This window comes from Mobula hypostoma, chromosome 10 (genome assembly GCF_963921235.1).
Source record: "Mobula hypostoma chromosome 10, sMobHyp1.1, whole genome shotgun sequence".
Taxonomy (NCBI): domain Eukaryota; kingdom Metazoa; phylum Chordata; class Chondrichthyes; order Myliobatiformes; family Myliobatidae; genus Mobula; species Mobula hypostoma.
The window spans coordinates 20,868,443-20,890,405 of NC_086106.1; positions in this window are offsets into that span (position 1 = coordinate 20,868,443).

The following is a 21,963-nucleotide window of genomic DNA, read 5'->3' on the forward strand; positions in this document are numbered from 1 at the left end:
GATACACTCCGAACCAGATAACATATCGGTGACCTTCCCTGTGCCATATCGAACGCATCACATCCTTACTAAAATGTGACGACGACAACGAGAATGACACAAAATACTCAGAATACAATCGAGGAAACATTTTATATATAAGGCCATAAGTGAGAGGCACAGAATTATGCCATTTGGCGCAAATAGGCTGCTCCGCCATTTCGTTATGGCTAATCGAAATTTTCTCTCAGCTACAATCTACTGCCTTCTCCCCTTATCACTTCATGCCCTGACAAATCAAGACTTTTTTCAAACTCAGCCTTAAATAGAAACAAAAACGTGACCTCCAGAACTGGCTGTAGCAAACAATTCCACAGATTCACCACCACATACTAAGTACTAAATAAATAAATACATAAATAGATAGATAGATAGATAGATAGATAGATAGACAGATACTGAAGAGATACCTCCTCATTTCCGTTCTAAAATGACGCCCTTATATTCTGAGGCCGTGCCCTTTGGTCATCAGAGGAAACATCTTCTTCACATTCCTCTACCAAGGTTTTTCTCCATTGTATAGTTTCCAACGAGATCATTCCTCATTCGGTTAAATTCGATTGAATACATGGCCAGAACCATCAGACTGTCTACATATGGCAAGACCTTCAGTTCTGTAATCATTTTTGTGAATCTCATTTGATTCCTCTATGTTTTCAGCCCATCCTTTCTAAGATAATGGACGCAATTGTGCTCACCGTATTCTAAGAGATGCTTCACCAGTGCTTTATAACGTTTCAACTTTACTTCGTTTATTTTATATACTAGTACTCTTGAAATGAATGCTAACATTACATTTGCCTTCCTCACCACAAACTCAACCTGCAAATTAGTATGTAGCATTCGATCATAGACAGTCATGTGTTTACGCCTCTGGTGGACTGTGTCCTCTACAGGACGCAAGCCTGGACGGGAGGATTTGAGGAACCGGCAATGCAGCTGGTTCCCCTCCCCACGTCGCTGATGTCGTCCAAGGGAATTGCAGGCTCTGATATAGTTTGCTCTAATGTCGTCGCAGAGGTTGAAATTATAAACAGGATCAGACTGCCATAGGGTACCCAGCGCCGGATTTTAAAATCTGAGGCTCCCTCTGCTAAGAGAGATACCGTTCCAAGGTTGACGAACCCCACCTGCCTGCAATAATTAATTTTGAGACACAAGTGATCCGCCTTTGCCCCATATTTTTCCCCATATTCTGTCAGTAGAAACAGTTCCGTCGGGCCTAGTAGCTAAGCCACACGAGGAGGCCGAGAGTTGGACTTGGCTGTCAGAGGCTGTTGGAGTCGCACGTGAATTGGAGCACTTTATCGGAAGTGGGAACTTATACCCTCAACCACCCCCGGTTATGACAAACTTCGGAACCTGCAAATCAGATGTTGAGTGCACCTGCTCAGGGAATCACAGGTCCCTTTGCAACTCGCATTGTTTTTTGTATTTTCTATCTATTTAGAAAATAATCAATCCTTTCATTTCCTCCAGCAAAGTACATGACCATGCGCTTCCCGACACAATATTGCATCTGCAATTTCTTTGCCCATTCGCCTAATCTGATTAAGTCCTGCTGCATCCCCTCTGCTTCCTCGTAACACCTGCTCCTCCAGCTACCTTCACATCTACTGCAGATATTTCAACAACACTATCTATTTCATCATCTAACTTATTGACAGATAACGTTAAAATAACCCATATCAACTCTGATCCCTGTGAAACGACACTAGTCACCGGCAGCCAGCCGGAAAAGGCTTACTTTATTCCCACTGCTTGCCTCCTGCCAATCAGCCACGGATTTATCAATGCTAATATCTTTCATGTAAAATTTTGGGCCTATAACTTGTTAACCAGCCTCATGTGCAGCGCCTTGTCAAAGGCCTTCTGAAACTGTAAGTTCACAACGTCAACTGATTCTCTTTTGTCTCTCCTGCTCAATAATTCTTCAAATACATTCAACAAATTTGTCAGGCAAGATTTTCCCTTAAGTAAACAATGCTGACAAAGTCCTATTTTGTCATGTGCCTTAAAGTACCCTGAGACCACATCCTTAAAAATCGACTACAACATTTTGCGAACCACTGTGGTCCCAGTAACTGGCCTATCGTATCTCTTCTTTTGCCTCCCTCCCTTCTTGAAGAGAGGGGTGACATTTGCAATGTTCCACTCTTCCGGAACCATTCCAGGATCTAATGCTTTTTGAAATCTCATTCCAAATGCTTCCAGAATCTCTTCAGCCTCCTCTTAAAGAACTCTGTGATGTATGCCATCTGGTCCAGGCGATCTAGCAACCTTCTTCCCTTTCTGTATCCCAAGAACCTCTTCTCTGGTTATGGTAAATTCACACACTTCATGTTCCCTGGAACATCCATCATACAGCCAATATCTTCCACAGACGAGACTGATGCAAAATACTTATCCACTTTGTCCGCCCTTTCATTTTCCCCAATTACTACCTCTCCAGCATTCTTTTCCAGCTGACGGATCTACATTCTTGCCTGTCTATTACACATTCGTTATCTGAAGAAACGTTTACTCTTTAATATTTTTGGCTAGCTTAATTTTTTAATTCCATATATAACTGCTTAGTGTTTTTTTAGTTGCCTTCTGCTTGTATTTCAAAGTTTCCAATCCTCCAACTTCCCACAAATTTTGCTCTATTGCATGCCTAAACTTTGGTTTTACGTTCGCTGTGACTGCTCTTGCTAGCCACAGTTGTGTCATCTGTATGGATCAGAATAATACTATACAAGACACCTATCAAACTGACTGAAGTGTGCTGGGGTGAAGATTGGAGCTGGCACAAGGCAGATCTGCAGTGTGCCGCTTTGTTAGCGGCTGTGATTGCAGATATGTGGATTGCGAGGCTGCTGGTGTGGAGAGGAGAACCTGAGCTGAGTGTACCAGCTTAGAGTAAATTTGTAATGAGGTAGCATTTTGGTATTGTAGAAAATGATCGATTGTCAATCATAAAGTCGGGTGAGACTGTCTGATTTTAGTCTGTGTTGTAGTAAGAAGATAAAATATCGGATTGCATGAACAACAGCTGGGTAATATTATTTATGCATAATTTGGCATCTAGTATTTGCTGATAAAGTAGGCTGTGTTGCCATTCAAAGGGTAGGATATTTGGAGGCAAACGTATTGATGGTGCAGTAGTCGTAAACAGTCTTGCAGGGTAAGATTGAGAGATCTCCTTCCTTGATGGACATCAGTAAAACTGAAAGTTCATCATTTCTAATTACTAGATTTTAAGAAAACACAAATTATTTAAATGCTGTACATCGCATCGCAGATCCAAATCTAACGCAGATCACTGTTGACTAAGTATAAAAATGATAGTTTTGTTGTGGTGGTATCCGTGGGCTGGTCACTTTATCTCTGCACTAATCATTTATATCCAACCTTGTGTTTGTACATTGGATAACTGTGACCATAGTGTCTTGACAAATATTTCTCGTTCAGTAACATCACCAGAGCAGATAGTCTGATTGTTCTCACCTTGAAGTTTGTGGATTCTGTTGTGTGCAGATTGTCTCCACATTCCCTAACAACAGCAGGGCTGTATATTGATTGGAGCAGATTATGAAGACACGCAGTCCTCTTTTATTGTCATTTAGTAATGCATGCATTAAGAAATGATACAATATTTCCTCCGGTGTGATATCACAAAAACACAGGACGGATCAAGACTGAAGAAACTAACAAAAACACATAATTATAACATATAGTGACAACAGTGCAATAATACCATAACTTGACGAAGAACAGCCCATGAGCACATTAAAAAGTTCAACGTCTCTCAAATGTCCCACATCTCACGCAGAAGGAAGAAACACTCTCCCTGCCATGCCCTACCACAGTCCGACTCTGAGTCGTCCTAAAACTTCGAGCCTCCGATCAGCTTTCCGAACGATTGGATCTCATTCTCAGTCGCCAACAGCAGGCAGAACCAAGGATTTTGAGGCCTTCCCTCTGGAAGATTCTTGATCGCGCAGTATCAACAGCAGCGAACCTGCGTTACGGAAATTTCTCCAGATGTTCCTCGGTGCCTTCACGTCTGTCTCCATCAAATCAGAATTGTCCACGGCCCCTATTTAACGGATACGATATCATTTTCTCCGGAGGGCTGCGCACGTGCGGGGCGCTGCTATCTCACCTCCCGCCTTATTGCCTGTGATGTGCTCGGGACACCATGAAGTCTGTTATGTATACGTCAACAATTTATCCAACAATGACTTTTACTGAATCACCAGGAACTCTGTAAATGAAGGGAAACACTTGTTAAACAAATCCATTAGGTGATGGAGGCGGGCAACACATTAGAGAGTTTAATCCTGGGATATTGCATATGCCTTTGCTGTATCCTATCAGGGTCCTTAAGCCGGAAATTACATGATGCGACTGACACCTACCTGTGTCCTCGGGATATTGAGCCATCAACCATTCCCGCAGATCATGTCTTAATCCGATTATCTTCAACGTGAATGCAGTGGACAGTGAAACCTGATCCCAATAACGTGACACTGTAGAAATCCATTGCTGTCATTGACATAGATTAAGTGTAACTGTAATGAAAAGCTTCGCCACTAACCATGAGTTCTGTCGGTGCTGAGTATGCAGATTTCAACCAAACAGTCAGCTCACGCTGCAAAATCGTCTGGTGTCAATGCGCATCAAGTGACAAGATCCGACATCATTCCCCTGCAGCCTGTCCCTAGTCTGTCGGCAGTTCACTGGTCAGCTGGGGTATGTATCCTTGTACTGTTCCTGAGCTCTAGCCAACCTCAGTTAGTTCGGGGAGGTTCTTTAATGTGCTCTAAATATCACAGAGCTTTCATGTGATTCACAGCATTCGCCAACACCGTAAATTAATAAAATACAAACGGGTCAGGATAGAATTCTGAATATGGACTTAACTAAGTTCACTTTGAACGTGTTTTTTCTCTGTCCAATATGCAAGGTAGTTATACCGCTCAGTTTCCCCAGTCAGTTAATGTAGTAACTTCACTTGCCTGTCACATGCAATAATCTCAACACGTGTGAACATGATGCCTTTCCGGACCGGCAACAGCTGCAACCTGGATTTCCATCCCATACACCAAGCTTGGCACTTCCCGGCGTGTGGATTACAGAGGCTGCTTTAGTGTTTGCCATCCACCAGAAACACAGTCTAATTGTTTTGGGCGTTTCATTCCCTAGAAGTGGCAATATGGCATAGTAGTCGATCAGGCTTTCTTCCTGACAAAGCTAAAGAAATTTGGACTGTCCCCTAAAACCTTCACTATTTTTTTTAGATGCACCGTAGAAAGCATTCTTCAAGCTGGTATGGAAGTTGTCCTGTCGAAGACCGAAAGAAGCTGCAGAAGATAATGAACACGGCGTTGCAGATCACACAAACCAATCTTGCGTCCTTGTACTCACTTTACACCACACGCTGTCGGAGCAGTGCTGCCAGAATAATCAAGGACACGACCCACTCAGCCAACACAATTTTCGTCCCACTTCCCTCCGGGAGAAGGCTCAGGAGCTTGAAAACTCGTACGGACAGATTAGGGAACAGCTTCTTTCCAACTGTGATAAGTCTGCTGAAAGGATCCTGACCGGGATCTGGGCCGTGCACTCCAAATATCCTGATACGCCTCTAGTATTTTTTTTGCACTACCTTGCTTTCCATTTTCTACTTTCTATTTATGATTGATAATTTTTTTTTAAATATTTACTATCGATTTGTACTCCAGAGAGCGGGAAGAGCAGAATCAAATATCGCTGTGATGATTGTACTTTTTATTTACATTTGTTTGGCGACAATAAGGTATAAAGTATGATTTGACTCTGGAAAGCAGTAACGCGGAGATTAAGTAGTCTGCCTCCGCTGCTCGTCTGTCGGGACCCAGATTCTGTTCAGCTCCCCACCGCCGTGATCCGTATCACGGTGCTTCACCGCAGTTCACAAACCGCCTTTATCCCATCCAGCCCGAAACAAGTTGAATCCCAGAGTCAGTCAGCTGACACCTGAAACTTCCGGCCCCTCACTTTTGTGCCTGGATGTCCCACGCAATGACTCTCGATCTTGGCCATCCTTGTCCTGTCATGGAGTGGATATGATCAAACGGGACATTTCACTGGGCTTCCATTGAGAGCTGTTCCTTGGTTGTACCGTTCGCTTCCAAACAGATCGTCAGTGGAACCTTTATCTCTTCCTAGATTATGCACTCAAAACTGATTGATGGGTCCCAGTGTAACGTCCGGCGTAAACACCCGAGTAGCTCAATTTAGATATTTTTGTTGTTTCGTAGCATCTGGGCGATGGCTGGCACCAAAACAAGTATGCAGGTGTCACCATACCCAAGGACACTTGGCTCCGAACTGCAGTATGATGTAATCCCGTGAACCCCTCGGTCCATCCATCCAGCACTTCCTTTCTCACAACATGCCTTCCCTTGCGTGGACGACCGACCCTGTCCAGAAATATTGGGATCGAGCTCTGGCGATCACTCTTGCCCTTTCCCTCAAGGGCAAGTTCTCTCTGTGGGTTTTTGTCTCGGCCCAGTCCCAGTTTCTTTTACTGTGCCTCTCGCACAGTAATAGGTGCCCCTGTCGTCTAGTCTCAGGTTGCTCATTTGTAGATAAAAGTTGCTGTTTCTCTTGGAAGCAGTGAACCGGCTCTCGACTCCAGGCGCGTAATTCTAGTTATATTGATCATAATAACATACCAACGATTCAGGCCCTATCCTAGAGACCTGTTTCACCCAGCACATGTAGTAGTCGTTGATATTGAAACCACTAACTGCACAGGACAGTCTGTGCGACTCTCCGAGCTTTGCCACTTCTGACTCGAGTTGTTTCAGCTGGACGTCGGACCGCACGTCTGACAATAAATAGAGAGTAGAAATTAATAAAATGTTGCGGCAACATAGTTTCCAATGCTCAGAAAAGCCGCCTAACCCAGATGGGTAGCAGGCCGCTGGACACGTTCCTGCCAGACAAGACAAGAGAAGGCAGACATAAAGAACGACATCCATCGTACTGAGCACTGATTCGGACTTCTGAAAATGGCGTTTCAGCTCAGGCCGGATTTACCGCGAATAGAAGTGAGCGCTGATTAAATAGAGAGATTGATTGCGAGTGAGAGAAGAAGCCGCAGCTTGAACAGGCTGTCACCAACTGACACCAAAGGCGCAACTTCCTGTCCCCGCCCCAGCAGAGATATCATGTCTCTAAAAGATATTTGTCTCTGTACAAGAGTCAGGTCAGCAGCAGTGACAGACCCGGAATGCGGATCTGTCACTCTCTGTTGAAATGATGAATTCCAGCGTTCGGAAATATATTTAAACTGAAATGTAAAGAATTCCAGCGGGAACGAATGAGAGGCACCGTTAGCTGACAAATATCCCACTGGGAGACAGAGACAGGGGGACACCAGTCAGTGGACAGATATCCCCCAGAGACAGGGACTGAAAGACACTACTCAAGAAGTTGCAGATGGGTGAAAGAGGCATTGGCTGGAATTGACTGGAGGAGAATAGTGGCAGGGCTGGCGGCAGAGCAGCAATGGTTGGAATTTCTGGAAACAATTTGGAAGGTACAGGATGCACAGACCGCAAACAGGAAGAAGCATTACAAAGGGAAGATAACACATTCGTGAATAACAAGACGTCAAAGACAACATAAGAGCCTAAGAAGGAGGATATCAAGGAGCATATTGTGGTAAATTTACAGATTGGGAATCATTAAAATACCAACAGGAGGCAACTAAATGCCATTAAGAATGTAAAGATGGGACAATTTACTCCACTCTACAAGAACGAAGAGAAGCAGAAGCAAATAGTAACCATTTAGTCTGGCCTAAGCGGTTGGAAAAAATGTTGGTGCCGATTGTTCATGCTGTGATTTTAAACTATTTAGAAGCACATGCTAAAATAGGTCGTAGGTAGCGTGATTTCTTTAAGGGAAATTCCTGTCAGACAAATGTGTTGCAATTCTTGAAAAAAATAACATGCAGGATTGACAAAGAAAAATTGTTTGATGTTGTGCACATAGCATTTTAGAAGGCCTATGACAAGGTGCTACACATGGGCTGCTTAGCAACGTTCGAACACATACTATTACAGGAAAGTTTCAAGCATGGATAAAGCAGTAGCAGGTTGGCAGGATGGAAACAATCAGAATAAAGGGACCCTTTGCTGGTTGCCTGCCGCTAATTAGTGGTCTTCACAGGGGTCTGCGTTGGGGCCGATAATTATAAGGTAAACTATGAATGATGTGGATGGACTTGTCCCAAAGTTTGTAGACGATACTTAGGTAAGCGGAGGGGCAGGTAGTTTTGAGGAAATAGACAGTCTGCAGAAGAAATTGGAGAGATTCTCAGAATGGTCAAACAAGTAGCAGTTGGAATAAAGTGTGGGGAAGTGCATGGTCAAGCACTTTGGTAGAAGAAATGAAAGGGTTGACTATTTTCTGAATGGAGAAAAGAAAAACAGAAAGATCTCAGGCGCAAAATGATTGCGAAACCCTGTGCACGATTCAGTAAAAGTTACTTTGCAAGTTGAATCTTTGGTGAGGAAGTAAAATGCATTCTTATCAAATGGAATAGATCATAGAAGCACGGCTGCTATTTTCAGTCTTTATAAAGCATTGCTAAGGCCGCACGCGGAATATTCTGATTCCCCCTGATTTTCGATTGGGTATGCTGAAACTGGAGGTGGTACCGCGGAGATACACGAATATAATTCCAATATTGAACGCCATGTCATATGCAGTGCTTTGGCTTGCTCTGGGCCTGTATTCACTGGAGTTCAGAAGAATGAAGGTTGACCTCTTAGAAAGCTTTCGAATGGTGGTGGGTGATGACAGCGTAGATGCAGAGAGGATGTTTCTTTGAATGCCTCAGAACAGAGGAGCAACCCTCAGATTGGCATCCTTTTAGAAAGGAGATGAGGAGGATTTACTTTTGCCAGAGAGTTGTGAATCTGTGAAGTAAATTGTCCCAGGTAACTGTGGATTCCACGTCTTTGTGTATATTTAAGAAAGAGATTAATAGATTCTAGATTGGTAAGGAGATGAAGGGATACCGGGAAAAGGCAGGGGATTGGGGCAGAGAGGGAAAACCGATATGTCATGATGAAATAACGGAACAGATCCGGTGGCTTATATGAGCTAATTCTCCTCCACTATCTCATGGTCTTATGATCAGTACATAGATATCACCCGAAGAGACAAGGACTGAGCGGGACCAGTCCTTAAACGGATATCCAACTGAGAGACAGGAACCAAGAAAGTTAGCAATGGACACATATCTCCCAGATATACGGAGACGTAGACAGCAGTCAGTGGACAGATATGCCTCTGATAGACAGGGGAAAACACACAAATGTCAAAGGGCAGATGGCCTCCTTAGGGGCATGGTCTAAGAGACAGCGGTCTGTGCCGGAAAAAAAATGTATTAAGCAACAAAAAGAATTAACATGCAATCTTCTGTCCTTACCCATATTAGGCGAAGCAAAATTAAGCACAGGTCCCTAGGTAAAAATGGTTGTAATATAGACAGATAAGAAATGTTCTTTTTCAGAGACCTGACAGCATTTGGGTGGGGTTCTGAGTTGGATGATCAGCCATGATCATAATAAATGGCGGTGCAGGCTCGAAGGGCCTAATGGCCTACTCCTGCACCTATTTTCTATGTTTCTATTATTTTCACCGCCAAACACTATGCACGTAAACCCTAAACAGTGTTCGAAATCTCTTTGATATATTTCAGCCGGTGAGAGAAGCAGAACGTTTGATGTATGGGGATCAGGAGCCAAATATGAGATGTAGTTGTTGCTGGTAACAGTACACTTCTCAGATGATTTGCAGACAAGCTAGGCTTCTCCGTTGTTGAAAGGAAACTCACTTTAGAGGGCATTCAAGTTGTAGATCAGTAGTGGGCGGGGGGGGTAATTTTGTTTATCCAGCCTGCTGATGGCAGTACAGCGAGTACAGATCTTGTATTCGTAGTCAAATATAAACTGCAATGATAGATTTAATAGTCGAACCAACGCTCAACAGTGACTCAGTAGCTTTTATGACTTAATGACAAACTGTAGTCACGGATGGAAGGTGCCACCCACATTACAAATAGCATATTCTCTTAAACAACAGTGAAATATAGGCACACAGTGCTGCTGACTGAGGGGTCAATGCTCTACTGATGGTGGAAATTCTGCAAATCTTTAACATCCAGTTGACACACGAACCCATCATGACAGGAATCAAGCTAGTGAACATTATACTTTCCTCCAAAAGGACGATAAATTTATCAAGGGATTGGAGGCTTAGGTCCTGGCTGGAGTCACGACAGAGTGCCTTGTCTCTTATTCGGGTCACCCATGCCAGACAGGTCAAAGGGCAAAGGCCATATTAAGAGTCGTCCTCTGATTTTCTAGATTCGGAGGTTCAGCCCAAGGCTAAGAACCCTGAATGGTCAGAAACAAATTGTTCCGGAAACAGCAAGGAGGAATCCTTCTATACCTCTGTCCTTATCCACCAGGGATTTGCATGACTGACAAGAGTGAAAAAGGAGAGGAACCTACTGGCGAAACGAAGGAAGCCCTGGCCAACACGAAGATGAGGAACAAAATTGTTTTTTTCGCAGTGTAGAAAACAGTAGCCTCCGGAAAATCGCAGTGCCGTAGGGACAGTAATGAGGACCCTGTATGTCACTTGGGGCATTATAGATAATTTGGACAAGGACCGAAAAAGATAGAGCACCTTCATTGCTGACATAAACGACAGCAGCGCAACAGGTAGTAATTAACTGAATTTCACTCAATGCATACCTGTATTATTATTTCTGTTGAGAATCGTACATAGCGTCTATATTTCTGCCGTTTATCGCAGACTTTTCTTTTACATTTGCTGTTATAAGAGTGCGCCTCGTGCTTGTCCGGATTAAAACCTCATTTCCTACATCTCCACTCAAGTGATCCATGTCTTGTGGAGTCCTTGTGACATTATTCGTCGTTAATCAAAACTCTGCAATATGTTTCTGCAATGTGCAAACCTAATCAGCTACCGTATATTTTTGTGCAAAAAGATTTCATATACAGTGCCTATAAAACGTATTCTTCCTCCTTGGAACTTTCCGTGTATTATTGCTTTGAAACATTGAATCAGAATGAATTTAGTTTGGCTTTTTTATTTGGCGGGGAGGGGGGACTGATCAACAGAACAAAAAAAAATATTTTGTTCAGTGCAATACAAAAGTTTGGGCACCCCTGGTCAAAATTTCAATTACTGTGAATAGTTAAGCGAGTAGAAGATGAACTGATCACCAAAAGTCATAAAGTTAAAGATGTAACATCATTTTCAATATTTTAAATAAGATTAGTGTATTAGATTTATTTTCTACAATTTTAGCGTGAAAAATAGGAAAGGGGTACCATGCAAAAATGTTGGCTCCCCAAGAGATTTGAGCCCTCAGATAACTTTTACCAAGCTCTCAGACCTTCATTAGCTTGTTAGGGCTATGACATGTCCACAATCATCGATAGGACAGGCCAGGTGATGCAGATTTGAGAACTTTATAAATACCCTGACTTCTCAACCCTTGCCCCAACAATCAGCAGCCATGGGCTTCTCTAAGCAGCTGCGTAGCACTGTGAAAAACACAGTAATTGATGCCCACAAAGCAGGAGAAGGCTGTAAGTAGATAACAAAGCTGTTTCAGGTAGCCGTTTCATCAGTTCGTAATGTAATTGAACAATTGCAGTTAACAGGAATGGTTGAGGTCAAGTTGAGGTCTGGAAGGCCAAGAAATCTTTCTCAGAGAACTGCTCGTAAGATTGTTAGAAAGGCAAATCAAAACCCCTGTTTGACTGCAAAAGTCCTTCAGCAAGATTTAGCAGACGCTAGAGTGGTAGTGCACTGTTCTGCTGTGCAGCGACACCTGCACAAATATGACCTTCATAGAAGAGTCAATGGAAGAAAACCTTTCCTGCATCCTCACTACAAAATTCAGCGTCAAAAGTTTGCAAAGGACCTCTAAGCAAGCCTGATACATTTTGATAAGAAGTCCTGTGGACTGATGAAGCTAAAATAGAACTTTTTGGCAGCAATGAACAAAGGGATGTTTGGAGCAAAAATGGTTTAGAATTTCATGGCAGGAACAACTTTCCAACTGTTAAGCACGGGGGTGGATCGATCATGCTTTGCATTTCACTAGTAGAGGGAAGAAGGAATTCAATAAAATACCAGCAGATTCTAGAAGGAAACATCACACCGTCTGTAAAAAAGCCGAAGATGAGCAGAGGATGACTTCTGCAACAGGATAATGATCCTAAAAACACCTCAAAATCCAGAATGGACTACCTGAAGAGACGCAAGCTGAAGGTTTTGTCATGGCCCTCACTCTCTCACGAGCTAAACATTATCGAAAATCGGATAGATCTCAAAAAAGTAATGCATGCAAGATAGCCCAAGAATCTCACAGAACTGGAAGTCTTTTGCAAGGAAGTATGGACAAAAATCCCCCAAACAAGAATTGAAAGACTCTTATTTGGCTACAAAAAGTGTCTACAAGCTGTGAGAGTTGCCAAAGGGGATGGTACAACGTACTGCAAATGAAGGGTGCCCAAACTTTTGCTTCAGGCCTTTTTGCTTTCTGGCTATTTTGAAACTGTAAAAGATGGAAATTAAAAAAATAATAATAAATAAATAATCCTGCTTAAATTTTAAAGAAATGCGTCATCTTTAACTGTATGCACTTTGGAAATCAGGTCATCTTTTACTTGTTTAGCTATTCACAGTAGCAAACACGAAATAATTGACTGCATAAGTATTCACACCCTTCCGGTCACTGTATTGTAGATGCTACTTTGGCTGCAATTACAGCTTTGAGTCTGTGTTCATAGGATTCTATCAGCTTTGCAAAACTGGACACCGCAATTCTGCCCATTCTTCCTGACAAAACTGCGCAAGCTCTGTCAGATTAAATGGGGATATTGACTGCACAGCACGTTTCAAATTGAGTCACAAATTCTGAATAGGGCTGAGGTTTGGACTCTGACTTGGCCACTCCAATACATTAACATTGTTGATTTCTATGTGATTCCTTTGTACCTTTGGCTTTATTCTTAAGGTCATTGTCATGCTTAAAACAAATCTCCCAAGTCGCATTGCTCTTGTGTAATAAATCAGGTAGTTCGTTCTATTTTACTCCACTAATTTTACGTGCAACCTAAACAAGCCATGCAGGGCCTGCTGCAGTGAAGCATCCACACAACATGATGAGCCAGTCCCATGCTTCTGTCAAAATGAGGTGCTGGGAACGGACCCAAATGCAAGACACAGACACTGCAGTACAAGTCCAGGACTTGACTAGAGTAGGGACTTGACAGGATGCAGCCAAGGAGAAGGGACAAGAACGGAGACTAGGGCTTTGACCACAAGCCAGATACTGGACAAAGACCCAGGACCTGGGTCTTGCCTCGGGCTTGGCCTCCTGAGCCAAGCATGGACAAGACATGACTGCAGGACTGGAGGCTGGGGTCTTGAGGCTTGAGGCTTGAAGATAGGCTTGTGGTCTTGAGGCTTGAAGCTTGGAGGCAGGCTTGGGGTCTTGGTTTTAAGGTTTGAGCTTGGAGATAGGCTGGGGTATTGGTCTTGAGGCTTGAGCTTGGAGACTGGCTAGGGTCTTGGTGTTGAAGCTTAGCTTGGAGATAGGCTGGGGTCTTGGTCTTGAGGCTTGAGCTTGGAGACAGGCTGCGGTCTTGGTCTTGGGGCTTGAGCTTTGAGACAGGCTGCGGTCTTGGTCTTGAGGCTTGAGCTTGGAGACAGGCTGGGGTCTTGGTCTTGAGGCCTGCAGGCTGGGTTCTTGGTCATGAGTCCTGCAGGGTGGGGTCTTGGTCTTGAGGCTTGAGGTTAGGGTCTTGGTCTAGCGGCTTGAGGCTGGGGTCTTGGTCTTCTAGCTTGAGGATGGGGTCTTGGTCTTCAGGCTTGAGTTTGGAGACAGGTTGAGGGTCCTTGAGGCTTGGGTCTAGATTACTTCGAGACTTGCGTATGGACTCTGAGCCAGAGACTGGCCAAGGAACCAGAACCTGGGACTTGACTCGGGCTCGGACTCCAGAACTAAGAGAGGACAAGACGAGGCTACTGGACTGGACATGGCTTGGGTGTGGAACTCCTGGGTAGGGCGAGTCAAGAGGACTGGCAAAGGCACATGGACAGGACTCGGATAAGACTGGACTAGGCGCGGACTTGACGAGGGCCTTCAGGAGCACGAAGCCTTGGAATAGAAGAGACAGGAGCACGGAACACAGAGTCTGAACCCCTCCTTTGGAACAAGACGTAGGGCCGGGACTCATACACAGAACACTGAACATGAAAAGACGGATCCCAACCCCAAGGTGGAGGGAAAAGGCCGGACCCACCTAGCCAAGTCGTGGACACAGAGACAGATGCCAACACTAGATAGCGGCAAACGGCCGGACCTATCTAGCGAAGGCGTGGATACCGAGAGTCAATTCCACACAACGAAAGACAGTTCCTTATCTTGACCTTACAAGGCTCCGGTCTTGATCCCGCGGTAAACCTCAGCGGTACAGGCGGGGTATCCAGGGTAGGTGAGCAAGCAGAGTGTCGGGTGAGGGGAGAAAAGACAGGGAGGGGAAAAGGAAAATCCAGCAGGGAATCCCTGTTTTGCAGAGGTATGGATGTCTCAGCCCCAGTAGGATAAAAATGTGCCCACAACAGAAACTGGCGAAATCCAGAAACCCCGAAACAAGGATCCAACGACCGGACCGTGAAGCCCCAACACGGAATTCACGGACCGGACTATGACATCTTCATTGTAGTGCTGATGTGTTTTAAGTGATGTACGATATTTGGCTTACGATTAAGCATAGCGTTTCGAATGATGATCATAAAGCTCAATTATGGTTTCATCAGACCATAGAGAACTCTTCCTGCTGCCTCCAGAGTATGCCTCATGCGTTCTGACAAATTCTAGTCAAGATTGCTTTCGATCGTTTGTTTATAACAGTGGCTTTCCCTTTGCCATTCACCCGTAAAGGTGAGACTGGTCAAGCATCCAAGCAACAGTTCTTGTTTGTGCAGTCTCCCCATCTCAGCTATTGAAGCTTGTCACTCCTCCAGATTTGCCATAGGTCTCTTGGTGGCAACACTCACTCGTTCTTCTTCGTACACGGTCTTTGCGGACGTACTGATCCAGACAGATTTACAACTTTGCAATATTATTTCTATCTCTTGATAATTGACTTAATTCATGGACTTGGAAATTTTCTGGTATCTATCTGCTGAATTGTGGTTTTCAATAACCTTTTCGTGAAGTTACTTATAGTGGTCTTTTCTGCATGGTGTACTTTGTCCCAGGATACGAACTCACCAGAGTTGAACCTTCAAATACCGGTGCATAATGGCATGCAAATGTTTGGGCATCCCTTGTCAAAACTTCTGTTATTGAGTTAAAAGATGACCTGATTTCCAAAAGGCATAACGTTCTTGAACAGTCCCCCATGCGGGACATTGTCAAATGCCTGACTAAAGTCCTTGTAGATAACATACTCCGCCTTGCCTTCATCTACTTACCTGGTAACATCTTCGAAAAGCTCCATAAGATTGGTTGGACATAATCTACAACGCACACGATGAGCTGACTATTGTTGATCAATCGATGTCTATCAAATTATTTATTACTCTGATCCCTTGACATACCTTCCAGTACCTTTTCCACAAATGATATCAGACTCACTGGGCTACAACTTCGGAAACTTCGGAAACGGCAGAACAATATTATGTACCCTCTAATCCTCTGGTACCCCCCCCCCCCCCCAGTCGCTAAAAATTATTATAATACCTCCAGAAGGGCCCCGGCAGTTTTTACGCTTGACATCCATAGGCTCCGAGGGAGCATCTTGCCAGGCCTTGGGGATCTATGGACCCTAACATGCCTCAGGATTGCAATAACTTCCACCTCTGTAATCTACAAAGGTTCATGGCCTTTATGGGTTGAGCTAAGAAATCGCAGAAGTAAAAGTACCCTGATGGCAGTTATATACAGGACTCCAAACAGCTGCAGTGATGTGGACTACAAATTACAACAGAGAATAGAAAAGGCTTGTCAGAACTTCAGTATTATGATAATTTTGGGGGATTATAACATGCGAGTAGATTGGAAAAATCAGATCGGCACTGGATCTCAAGGGAGAATTTGTAGAATATCTGCAAGATGGCTTTTAAGAGCAGCTTGTTTTATAGCCCACTAGGGGATCGGCTATACTAGATTGGGTATTGTGTAATGAACCGGAGGTGATTAGGGAGACTGAGGTGAAGGAACCCTTAGGAGGCAGTGATCATAACATGATTGAGTTCACTGTGAAAGTCGGAAAAAAAAGGCCGAAATCCGATGTGTCGGCATTTCAGTGGAGTAAAGGAAATTATAGTGGCATGAGAGAGGAACTGGCCAAGATGACTGGAAAGAGACACTGGCGGGAAGGACAGCAGAGCAGCAGTGGCTGGAGTTTATGCGAGAAGTGTGGAAGGTGCAAGACAGATATATTCCAAAAAAGACGAAATTTTCGAACAGAAAAAGGATGCAACAGTGGCAGACAAGAGAAATGAAAGCCAGAGTTAAAGCAAAGTACAGGGCATACAAGGAAACAAAAATTACTGGGAAGACAGAAGATTGGGACGTTTCTAAAAGCTTACAAAAGGAAACTAAGAAGGTCATTAAGAGGGAAAAGATGAAGTATGAAAGTAAGATCAGAGCACATGGAATTACGGGGAAGTTGCATAGGTGGATAGGATGTTGGCTAATTGGCAGGAACAGAGAGTGGGAATAAAGGGATCCTATTCTGGTTGGCTGCTGGTTACCAGGGGTGTTCCACAGGTGTCTGTGTTGGGGCCTCTTCTTTTTACTTTGTACATCAACAATTTGGATTATAAAATAGATTGCTTGCTGATGATACAAAGATAGGAGGAGGGGCCGGTAGTGCTGAGGAAACAGAGAGTCTGCAGAGAGACTTGGATAGATTGGAAGAATGGGCAAATAAGTGGCAAATGAAATGCAATGTTGGAAAGTGTATGGTTATGCACTTTGGCAGAAGAAATAAAACGGCAGAATATTATTTAAGTGGGGAGATAATTGAAAGTTCTGAGATGCAACGGGACCTGCGGGACGTCGTACAGTCTACCTTTAAGGTGAACCTCCAGGTTGAGTCATTTCTAATGTTGGCATTCATTTCTAGGGGAATACAGTATAGAAACAGGGATGTGATGTTGAGGCTCTTTAAGGAGCAGTTGAAACCTCACTTGGAGTATTGTGGGCAGCTTTCGTCTCCTTATTTAAGAAAGGATGTGCTGACGTTGGAGAGGGTACAGAGAAGATTCACAAGAATGATTCCAGGAATGAGAGAGATAACATACGAGGAATGTTTGTCCGGTCTTGGACTGTATTCCTTGGAGTTTAGAAGAATGAAGGGGGACTTCATAGAAACAATTCGAATGTAAAGAGGCATGGACAGAGAGGATGTGGCAAAGCTGTTTCCCATGATTGGGGAGGCTAGTACGAGAGGGATGACTTAAGCATTGAAGGGCGCCCATTCCGGAACAGAGTGCAAAGACGATTTATTTTAGCCAGAGGGTGGTGAATCTATGGAAATTGTTGCCACGGGTGGCAGGGGAGGCAAATTCATTGGGCGCATTTAAGGCAGAGATTGATAGGTATCTGAGGAGCCAAGTTATGGTGAGAAGGTGGTGGAATGGGACTAAATGGGAGAATGGATCAACTCATGATAAAATGGTGGAGCAGACTCTATGGGACAAATGGCCGACTTCTACTCCAGGGTCTTATGGTCTCATGGTCTTATGAATTTGATGCCTCAGTGCTTCACTTCTACTGACCCTGACCTGTCTCCTGGGTAAATCCACACGCGAAGCATTCATTTAAGCACTATGCTATATGGTTTGACTCCACACAAGTGAATTATCCTTCTGGTGTTAAAGGAAGACTGATTTTGCTCTTCACATATATGTAGACTCCCCTATGATTTTCCTTCACTCAGTTTTCCAGAGCTCTTTCGCGCCTTCTTTCCGACTTCTGATTTATTTTTAAATTGTTCCCTTGTATTTCATATACTCTATAAACACCCCATTTGATCCTACTAGCCTATAACTGTTGTGCATTTCCTTTTCTCTCTTAACTAGTTCCTCATTAACTCCTTAGCACCAAAGTTCCCTGCACTTGTAATCTTTACCTTTTATTCTCACAGGGAGACACAAACTTAGCACTCTCAAAATTTCGTTTCTCAAGCCCTCCCACTGATTAATTACACCTTTACATGAAAAAAAAATGCCTGTCCCAACCTCTCATTTCTCAGACCATTTCTGGTATCCGCAGAACTGAATTTGTCCAATTCTCAACCGGAGGACCAGACCTATCTATTTTCATTTTTAGTTAGAAACGAATGGTATTGTGGTCAGTGGATACAAACTGTTACCCACACTAATTCTGTCACGTACCGAATCTACTTACTGATGAAGGGAAGTTTCCTGAACAAATTTGGAAGACATCAGCACATCTAATCGTTTTATAGAATGAGATTCCCAAACAATATCTGGAAAGTTAAAAACCACTTACTATAAAAACGGAAATTTCTTGCACGTCTGCGACCTATCGCGACGATATTATGTCCACCTTCAGTTCAGGTGCAAAAAGTCCCTTCTGTGCATGTCCTCCATTCACAGGAAACGAGCTAAGAAACCGAAAATTCTTATGACCACCCTCCTATACCAACCCCTTAATGACATTGAAAATGTATAATCTTCCTATATTTGACTTAGCTGCGTGTGGCATGGGTAGAAATCCTCAGATCACAAACATGAATACCTTGCACTTTATCGTAGCACCCGTCTCTTTTAAATCCCTGTGCAGAACCTCGTCACTCGTTCTACACATGTCATTTGTAACTAAGTGGACCATGAACCCTGGCTGTTCACGCCTCGACTGAAGAACACTCAGGGCTTGATCGCAGATATCCCGGCCCTGCTACCAGGGAGGCAACATACCATCCGGGAATTTCGTTATCGCCAACAGAACCGCATTTCCGTTACCCTAACTAACGAATCCCCTATTATCACAGCACGCCTCTTCTCTCCCCTTCGCTCCCGTGGCACAGAGCCAGAAGCACTCCTGGAGAACCACCAACTCTCAGTATAGCCTCAATCATTTGACCTGTTTGGGAAGGGTGACACAACTAAGAGCCAAACCACAATGTCGTTACTTCAGCAAATGTAGATCTCCGGATCATTGACGGAGGCAACCCCCCAAACCCTACCGCAAGTTTGTCTTCCTTTTGGACGAAGAATAATGTTGAACATTTGATTCATGAAATGTTGCGGTTGATGCTTCAGCTGGACATAAAAAGTTTGAAAAGCAGTTTCCAGGTCAAGAAAGCATTGCGTGTGCTTTACAACGAACCGAGTACTTACGATCGCAGTATATATAATTTGTCCCAATGACCCGCAAATTAATTCCTATTTTTATTGGGGGTGGGTTACTCATGATGACTATTGCTGACCACTTGCCACCATTATTACCACAATAAACGTACAATGGAGAGTTGGGGGGCGGGGGGGGGGGAGTATGATCACTGATTTGACACGTTAGGTTGAAATCTTTCAGTGCGCAGAGGATACCTTGCAAGAGAATCGGAGAATTGTGCAGCACAGAAACCGAATTTTTCGGCAGCGAACGATGGCCGTACACATTATGACATTTCTCTCTATTTGACACTATCACTCTCTGCCTTTCCTCTTCTAACACCTACACGAATGTTAATTGAACATCATATTGTACCAGCTGCACCGCCTTGTCCGGAAACCATGTGCAGAAAACCGCAGCCCATTGTGGGGGATAATATAACTTAAATTTTGTTTATTCACTCCCTAAGAACCATGCATTCTTGCCACTGGTTCTTACGTTCCAAGCCAAGGAAAAAAAGGCTGCAGCTCTAACTACTCAGCTCAAAAATGTGCGAACTTTTCCAACGTTAGAGTTTGCCTTCATTGTTAGAGTGAAAATAAATACAGTATATTTAACAACTCAATGTAACTAAAGCCTCCCACTTTAGGAAGCAGGTGAAACCTGTTCTCCATTCCATGCAACGCCAGAATCATTCAAGATCCATTTCATATCTCTGGATCCATGATAACTGTACACTCATAGTTGATCGCCGTAACTCGAACTTTTGAATAACCCCCTGCAAGTACAAACACATCCAAATATCAGCTGCAATCAACAGGAATTCTGCAGATGCTGGAAATCAAGCTACACACATCAAAGTTGCTGGTGAACGCAGCAGGCCAAGCAGCATCTGTAGGAAGAGGTGCAGTCGACGTTTCAGGCCGAGACCCCTCGTAGGAACGGCAGATAAATATCACCTGTATGTGTCATGCTTTCGTGATACAACATGTAATTCTCAACATTGGTACCAATAAAGCGACAACGAAGTGGTATTACTAGCATCATGCTATCTGCACACTCTTGTGATTTTCAAAACTTACACCATTTGACCACCAAAGCATGACCATTGATTCCACCCATTCTGACCTGCGGTGCCCCCCCCTTGAATTGGCTGCGCTATTGAACATATTGATTTCGGCCCGGAAGGATATAAAAATGGAATAATAGCTCTTGAACATGCCCGCTTCCTCGGGGACAATCGTTTTATTCCGCGTATAGGTTGACATTCGGTCGTATGTTAGGAAATGTACCATTTCCCCAAGTACAAAATGAGAGGACGTTGAATCCGTGAATTCTTGCGAGCCATCAGCTCCTCTCTTCTGTGATCTTATTATATCTTCCACACAATCACCCGCCGGTACCCCAGGAGGTTTCCAACAGAACTGGGAAAACTGTAAACAGGAACAACACTCGAGGTCATGAACGAAAGCTGCTTGTTAGAGCTCTGGGATAACCATGTTACAAGCTGCACTATTCGGCGGTCTAATTAATTTTATCCTCGAGATAAGTACTCACAGGATCAGTGAAAGTTTTTAGCACTGATCGAATCCAATTGCCTGAACCGGTACCGATATAAGAAAGATGTATCTTTCCCCACTGATGGATATAGTCCTTATGGAGTGTGCCCCATTAGGGTTGATCAGTTAGGATTTATGCAGTGGAGGACGTGCCTTTTAAAAGAAAATACGATTTAGAATTATGACAGAGATCTGTGGTGTGAGTGTACTATAATTGATTATGGGTGAATTGATTATGGGGAGCAAGCACATGGCAGATAAATTGAATAATTACTTTGGTTCTGTCTTCGCTAAGGAGGACATAAATAATCTTCCAGAAATAGTAGGGGACAGAGGGTTCAGTGAGATGGAGGAACTGAGCGAAATACATGTTAGTAGGGACGTGGGGTTAGGTAAATTGAAGGGATTAAATGCAGATAAATCCCCAGGGCCAGATGGTCTGCATCCCAGGGTGCTTAAGGAAGTAACCCAAGCAATAGTGGATGCAGTAGTGATCAATTTTCAAAACTCGTTAGATTCTGGACTAGTTCCTGAGGATTGGAGGGTGGCTAATGTAACTCCACTTTTTAAAAAAGGAGGGAGAGAGAAACCGGGGAATTATAGACCGGTTAGCCTAACGTCGGTGGTGGGGAAACTGCTGGAGTCAGTTATCAAAGATGTGATAAAGCACATTTGGAATAGCGGTGATATCATCGGACAAACTCAGTATGGATTTGTGAAAGGAAAATCATGTCTGACTAATCTGATAGAATTTTTTTGAGGATGTAGCTGGTAGAGTGGATAGGGGAGAACCAGGGGATGTGGTATATTTGGATTTTCAAAAGGCTTTTGACAAGGTCCCACACAGCAGATTAGTGTGCAAACTTAAAGCACACGGTATTGGGGGTAAGGTATTGA